Source organism: Tupaia chinensis, unplaced genomic scaffold (genome assembly GCF_000334495.1).
Source record: "Tupaia chinensis unplaced genomic scaffold, TupChi_1.0 Scaffold000067_1, whole genome shotgun sequence".
In the NCBI taxonomy this organism is placed as follows: Eukaryota; Metazoa; Chordata; class Mammalia; order Scandentia; family Tupaiidae; genus Tupaia; species Tupaia belangeri.
In genome coordinates, this window is record NW_006159526.1 from 3,547,870 (window position 1) to 3,554,511 (window position 6,642).

Consider the following 6,642-nt stretch of genomic DNA (forward strand, 5'->3'; position numbering starts at 1 on the left):
CTGGGCCCCTTGGTTTTTTTTTTTTTCTTTTTTGTTTTTTTTTTTTTTTTTTAAGATAGATTTTCGTTATAGAGTGCATTTGTCAGAGAGACGGAGAGAGACAGAGAGACAGAAAACAAGAAATCACCCCCCCGGGGGGCTGGCCACACCTCAATCCCTTCTCTTTTATTTTCCTCTCAGGATTTTGGGGACGTATGCACACGTGCCTGGTATGAGTTTTAAGTCTGCGGATTTAGGACTCAAACTGCACTCAGCTAGATGGGAGTCCAGCGACGTAACCACTACGCCATCTACCAGTCCGGGCCTCTTTCTTTCTCTGTGCGTGTCCTTCTTCCTCTCTTCTGTCAGTCCTCCCTATCAGACCCGTGCCTGGGCTGAGAGCTCCAAGCCAGGTCAAAGCCGTCCAGTCAGCAGGTGGCCAAGCCCAGAGCCTGGTCATAACAAGCATCCCGAATAAGGAATCGAACTCTCCCCTCTGCCGAGACAGTGTTGGTGATATTGGGGACAGAGCAGGGACCGAGAAGGCCCCAGCCAGGCCCTCGCAGGGCTCACAGTCCAGTAAGGAAGGCACTGTTTGCTAACTTTGAGATGGGCTTGGAAGACTTGACAAAAATGACACGGATGTATTTCAGGCAGAGAAAAGTGCTGACACGAAGACTGGAGGGTGGTTGGAAAAGTCTGAAGCCTTAGGAAGTGATGGAGGCAGGGCTGCAGGGGACAGCGAAGGCCCTGAAGGCTGTGGAAAAGAGCCTGGGTTTTTTTTAGGTCCTGAAGAGCCACCACAGGTTCTGAGTAGGGGAGGGATCAACTTTCTGCTTTTGCAAGGCCACTGGAGCTGCCTGACTGCTCTGTAGGGTACCGGGAGTGGATGGGACCAGATTCAAGAGCCCTGGAGAAAAATGTCTAGGAAGGGGACTTTGGGGCTCATTCGTCACCACCAGGGGGCAGCAGGGCACGTCTCTCATCGGCTCCTCTCTGGGAGGGAATGTTTGCACGGGGATTTAGAGGTGGGGGCGGCCGAGCCCTGTAGGGCCCCAACTGGGAGCCCCTCTGCTTTCCCGCTCACCCTCACTCTGGCCTCTGGGCCCCTGGAGCCCCCACCCCACCCAGCACTAGCGAGATTGTGTCAACACAGCCCCGCTGCTTCTGGCCAGGACAATATTTGCCCTCAGGATCTGGGGAAGTCGCTATGGAGACAGTCTCCCCCAAGGTCCGGAAGAGGCCGAGGGGAGCTGTGTGCATGTCGCTTTCCACAGCATCTCTGTCTGCCTCTCAGAGCTTTCCCCATCCCCAACTCTGGGAAGCCCAGACACTCTGAGTCCCTCTCTCTGTTCTTGTGTCTCTGTCTCTCCACCATCTCTTCATCTCTGTTTATCTCTCTCTCCTGGAGTACTCATCTCTGGATCTTTGTTTTTTTAGGTCTTGTCTCTCTGGGTCTCTTTCTCTCTGGGTCCCCATCCCTGTGTCTGTCACTCCAAGTCTCTGTCTCTCTCTGGATTTCATGTCTCTTTATCTCTCTTTGAATGACCACACTTTACAAAATAGTTATTTATTTAATTTTATTTATCATTATTATTATTTTCAATTGGACTAGACAGAGACAGGGAGAGAGAGAGAGACGGAAAGTGAGAAAGCAAGCTGCCAGGTCTGGGACTCAAACCGTGCTCAGCCATGTGGGAGTCCAACTCCTTAACCACCACACCACCTGCCAGCCCCACCACATTCTGGCATAGGTGCGCTTGCCAGAGAGAAACAGTGAGAAGGAAAGTGGGAAATCACCCCTAGGGAGATAGCCACCCCACAGTCCCTTCTCTATTCTCCTGGGATTTGGGGCATACATGCACATGCCCTGCGTGAGTCTGAAGCCACCAGGTCTGGGACTCAAACTCTGGTCAGTTCATGTGGGAGTCCAGCACCTTAGCCACTACGCCCCCTGCTGGGCCGCACGTATGTATTTTAGGTTTATTTATTCTATGAGAGAGAAAGACAGAGATAGAAAAAAATAAGAAACAACAACCCCAACAGAGACCTGATGCCAGGATCCATTCCAGCTTCAGTCAGCCCAGGTCATGGGCCAGCGTGGGCCCGAGGTGTCCTCAGGGAAGTCTCTGGACTTGAACCAGGAACCTTCCCATGTGGGATTGCCTCACAGAGGGTTGAGATTTACTGCTGCACCAGTCTGGCTCTCCCCCTCTGTTTTATGTCTATTTCTCTAGGCTCCCGTCTCTGGGTCTCTGCCTCTTCCTGTCTCTGGGTCCCTGTCTGTGTGTCTGTGTGCCTGAACCATGTCTCTCCCTGGGCCTCTGTCTCTGTGGGTCCCATGTCCCTGTGTCATGGTCTCTGTCTCGTCTCCCAGGTTTTCTCTCTCAGGGTCTCTGTCTCCAGCTGTCTGCCTTTCTCTGGATCCCCATATCTGTGAGCATAGTCTCTCAGTCTGTCTCTGTCTTTCTGCTGCCACCCGTCTCATTCTCTGTCTCTCTGCTTCTGTTCTGTGGGTCTCTATCATGCCTCATCTCTGCAGACCTGACTCTCAGGGGGCTGGCTCAGCCTCCCATTTCTGGCCTCAGTCCCCATGGGGTGCCCCTTGTCCCCATCTCTCTCTGCCTCATTTCTCCCGCGCCATCTGCCAGCACCCCAGGTCCCTGCCTGCTGCCGGCAGGCCCTGCTGGGCCAGGCAGCCCCCTGCGGGGAGAATGGGCCTCCGGCTTCCTCCCGCCATTGCTTCCTGCTTCCCCACCACTGTCTGATCATGGCTGGGCCCAGGGGGCTGGTGGGGACAGGAGCCAGGAGACCCGAGGGGAGGGCAAATGGCGGGAGAGGGAGACAGATATAGACCGACACCCCGAGAGAGGACAGGAAAAGAGAAAGGGAAAGGAGGGGGTTGAAGGCAGGCAAAAGAGAGACTGACCCAGAGGAAGAGAGGCCAAAACCATGAACGGGAGCCAGGAGGAAACTAGGAGAAAGAGAAGAGGCAGCCAGGCACACGAGACAGACGAAACCCAGAGACAGCGAGAGAAGGCAAGATGGAGAGAGACAGGCGACAGAGCAGAAGAAGGGTACGGGAGAGAAAGGGAAAGACAGACCGACGCGGAGCAGCGGCAGAGAAAGACAGATGGATGCTCCGGTTAGAGACAGAGCAGAGGAGGAAGATGGAGAACGGGGTAGGGAGTGTTGAAAGACATGGGCTAGGCAGGAACCAGCAGTTAGCATAATGGCTATGTCGCTGGATTCCCACGTAGTCGACAGCGGTTTGCGTCCCAGACCCGGTGGCTTAGAACTCACGCTGGGCGAGTGTGCGTGCCCAAGATTCCGAGATTACAGCGTGGCCATCCTCCCTGGGGGGTGATTTCTCGCTTTCTGTCTCTATGTCTCTCTCTGTCTGTCTGGTGAGCGCACGCGCCCTATAGCAAAAACCTTTCAAAAAAAAAAAAAAAGAAGACATGGGCTAGGGCTAGCAGGTGGCATGGTCACTAAGGCTCTGGACTCCCACGTGGCTGACCACAGTTTGAGTCCTGGACCTGGACGCTTGAAAATCACACAGGGTGTGTGTGCGTGCACATGTGTGTCCAAAAGCCAGAAGGAGAATGGAGGAGAAGGGACTGTGGCATGGCCATCTGTCCTGGGGGGTGATTTCTCACTTTCTTTCTCACTATATTTCTCTATTTCTCTGGGGCATGTACATGTACCCTATAGTAAACTGCAAAAATAAGAGGAAAGGGAAAGAAAGAAAGAAGAAAGAGAAAAAAGAAGAGAGAAAGAGAGAGAGAGAGAGAGAGAGAGAGAGAAAGAGAGAGAGAGAGTGAGAAAGCGAGAGAGAGAGAGAGAGAGAAAGAGAGAGAGAGAGTGAGAAAGCGAGAGAGAGAGAGAGAGAGAAAGAGAGAGAGAGAGTGAGAAAGCGAGAGAGAGAGAGAGAGAGAAAGAGAGAGAGAGAGTGAGAAAGCGAGAGAGAGAGAGAGAGAGAAAGAGAGAGAGAGAGTGAGAAAGCGAGAGAGAGAGAGAGAGAGAAAGAGAGAGAGAGAGTGAGAAAGCGAGAGAGAGAGAGAGAGAGAAAGAGAGAGAGAGAGTGAGAAAGCGAGAGAGAGAGAGAGAGAGAAAGAGAGAGAGAGAGTGAGAAAGCGAGAGAGAGAGAGAGAGAGAAAGAGAGAGAGAGAGTGAGAAAGCGAGAGAGAGAGAGAGAGAGAAAGAGAGAGAGAGAGTGAGAAAGCGAGAGAGAGAGAGAGAGAGAAAGAGAGAGAGAGAGTGAGAAAGCGAGAGAGAGAGAGAGAGAGAAAGAGAGAGAGAGAGTGAGAAAGCGAGAGAGAGAGAGAGAGAGAAAGAGAGAGAGAGAGTGAGAAAGCGAGAGAGAGAGAGAGAGAGAAAGAGAGAGAGAGAGTGAGAAAGCGAGAGAGAGAGAGAGAGAGAGAAAGACCGGCCAAGAGCTAGGAGCTCCTCGGGTTTGGGCGTGGGGTGGGGTGGGCTGTGGGTGGTTGCCGGGAGGGGCTGGTGCTGCTTCTCCGCCCTGAGCATGGAGCTGCGGAGGGCCTCTGTGGTCCTCCCTGGGAAACTGTGGAGGTCCCAGAAGGGCTGGGACGGGTCAGAGGCCAGTCTGGGTCCCTGGTTTACCTCCCTCCTCCTTTTCAATTTCTCCCTTTCTTTCTTCCATGAGTGAGAGAGAGAGCACCTCCCACAGGGCCCTCCACCCAGCTTCAGTTCCTCCATCGTGGGCTCGTTCGCGCCAGGTGGACTCAGGGAAGTCTGTGGGCTTGAACCAGGGCCCTCCCCGGTGGGATCACCTCGCAGAACATCAGGTGTTACGCTGGGTCACTGTTGCCTCTCCCTCTTGTCTTCCACACGCCCCACCCCCTCTGTGCTCTCACAGAGGGGGCGCCGCCACAGTCATCTCGCCATGTCCCTGACCCCTTACCGGCCACCTCTGCCCTCAGGGCCACGTCCAGCTCCCCCTGCCCCCCTTGCATCACCGCCCCTCCAGCTGTCAGTGCTCCAGCTGCGTGTCTCTCTCCACGTCTCTATTCCCTTTTTGGTCTCCGTCTATCTCTGTCCCTCGGTCTCTGCCTCTCTGTCAGTTTCTGTCTCGTATGTCTCTCTGGCTCCCTCTTTCTCTCCCTTGGCTTCCCGCTCTCCCTGAATCTCTGTCTCTCTGTCTCAACGCATTGCTCTATTTTTCTCTCTGTCTCTCCTGGTCGGTTTCTCTCTTTCCCTTGGTTTCTCATTTCTCTTCTTTATTTTTTAAAATTTCACTGGATGGCGCGCGGCGCTGGAGAGTGAGAGGAGGGGAACGTAGAACGCACGCACCTCACCATGTGGAGTGGTCACTCCGCCATCCCCTCTCCTCCATCTCTCCCTCCTTTTGGGATTTTGGGCAGGCACACACAGCACCAAGCCTGTTTCTCAAGCTGTTGGGTCTGGGACTCGAACTGTGTAGTCAGCCATGTGGGATCCAGGCGCCTCAACCACCAGGCCCGGGGCTGGCCCCCTCTCCCTCATGTCTGTCTCCCTGTCTTTCTGGTCTCACTCCCACTCTGGAGTCTTCGCTGTCACACCACCTCAGTTCCTCCCCCCTGCTCCCTCCCCCAGCTCTTCCCTCCCCCTTCCCAGCTTCCCACCCCCCTGACTCGGTGGAGTGATCCTCCCGCCCAGGCTTTCCCAGAGGTGCCGGTGCTGGTCTCAGACCCTTCCCTCTCCACTCTTGAACCCAGCGTTCCCAGGGCCCAGAGGGCTCCAGGAATGTGGGGCAGAGAGCAGGGAGGCCTCCAGAGGCCAGGACCACCCCCCCTCGCCTGCCTCCCCACCCACTGGCCTCCTTCAGGCCTGCAGTGCTTGACCTCATGCCACCCCTCACTCCCTGCCCTCCCGGGGCCTCTGGGCCTCAGTTTCTCCTCTGTGCCACTGAGCTGGCGGGTCCCCAGGGCCTGTGTGCTCACGAGTGTTTAGAGGAAGATTGGGGTGTGCAACTCGGTGGTGGTTTGTGTTATAGGGGGTGAGGGGCTGAGTGCTGGAACAGGGGACCCAGACTTCCCCTTGTGTTCCCCATTTTTAGGGCAAAAAGACTGGAAGTGGAGACTGTTAGAATGCGTGTGATTCGTGGTGACCCTGACCGGCAGGCTGCAGGCTAGCGAGAACATGGGATGGCAAGGCGACACAGTGTGCGGCTATGTGACCGTACGTGGCTGTGAGTTGGGGGGTCACGGCGTGTGACATGTGCATGACCTCCTGTACTTGCCGGTGAGGGTGGGGCTGTGATGGAGTTGTGTGTCTGTGTGAGTGAGGCTGACAGCGGGACACTGTGACGCTGAGAGCTGACGGTGTGACCCGAGGTGTGACTGAGGGCTCCGTAGGGTACGTGAAGTGCGCATGTTGTGTACCATAGCGCGTCTCTCCGCCCGTGACATGTGTGAGAGTCGGCCACCATCTCTGTGGCTGGGCGTATGGGGTTTCGCGTGACACTGCGTGTGACCGTGTGAGTGGCTGGGTGGGATGGAGCGCTCTGTGACAGGGTGGGGGTGGGGCCCGTGTGGACAGTGTGAGCCTGTGCACCCTCCAGGGGTCCTCGGGACATAGCTCCGTGCCTGCTCCCCTACGTGACCCGAGTGACCACAGTTTGCCCCCCCTCAGCGCCCCTTTCCTGAGGGAGTCCCGCCCTGG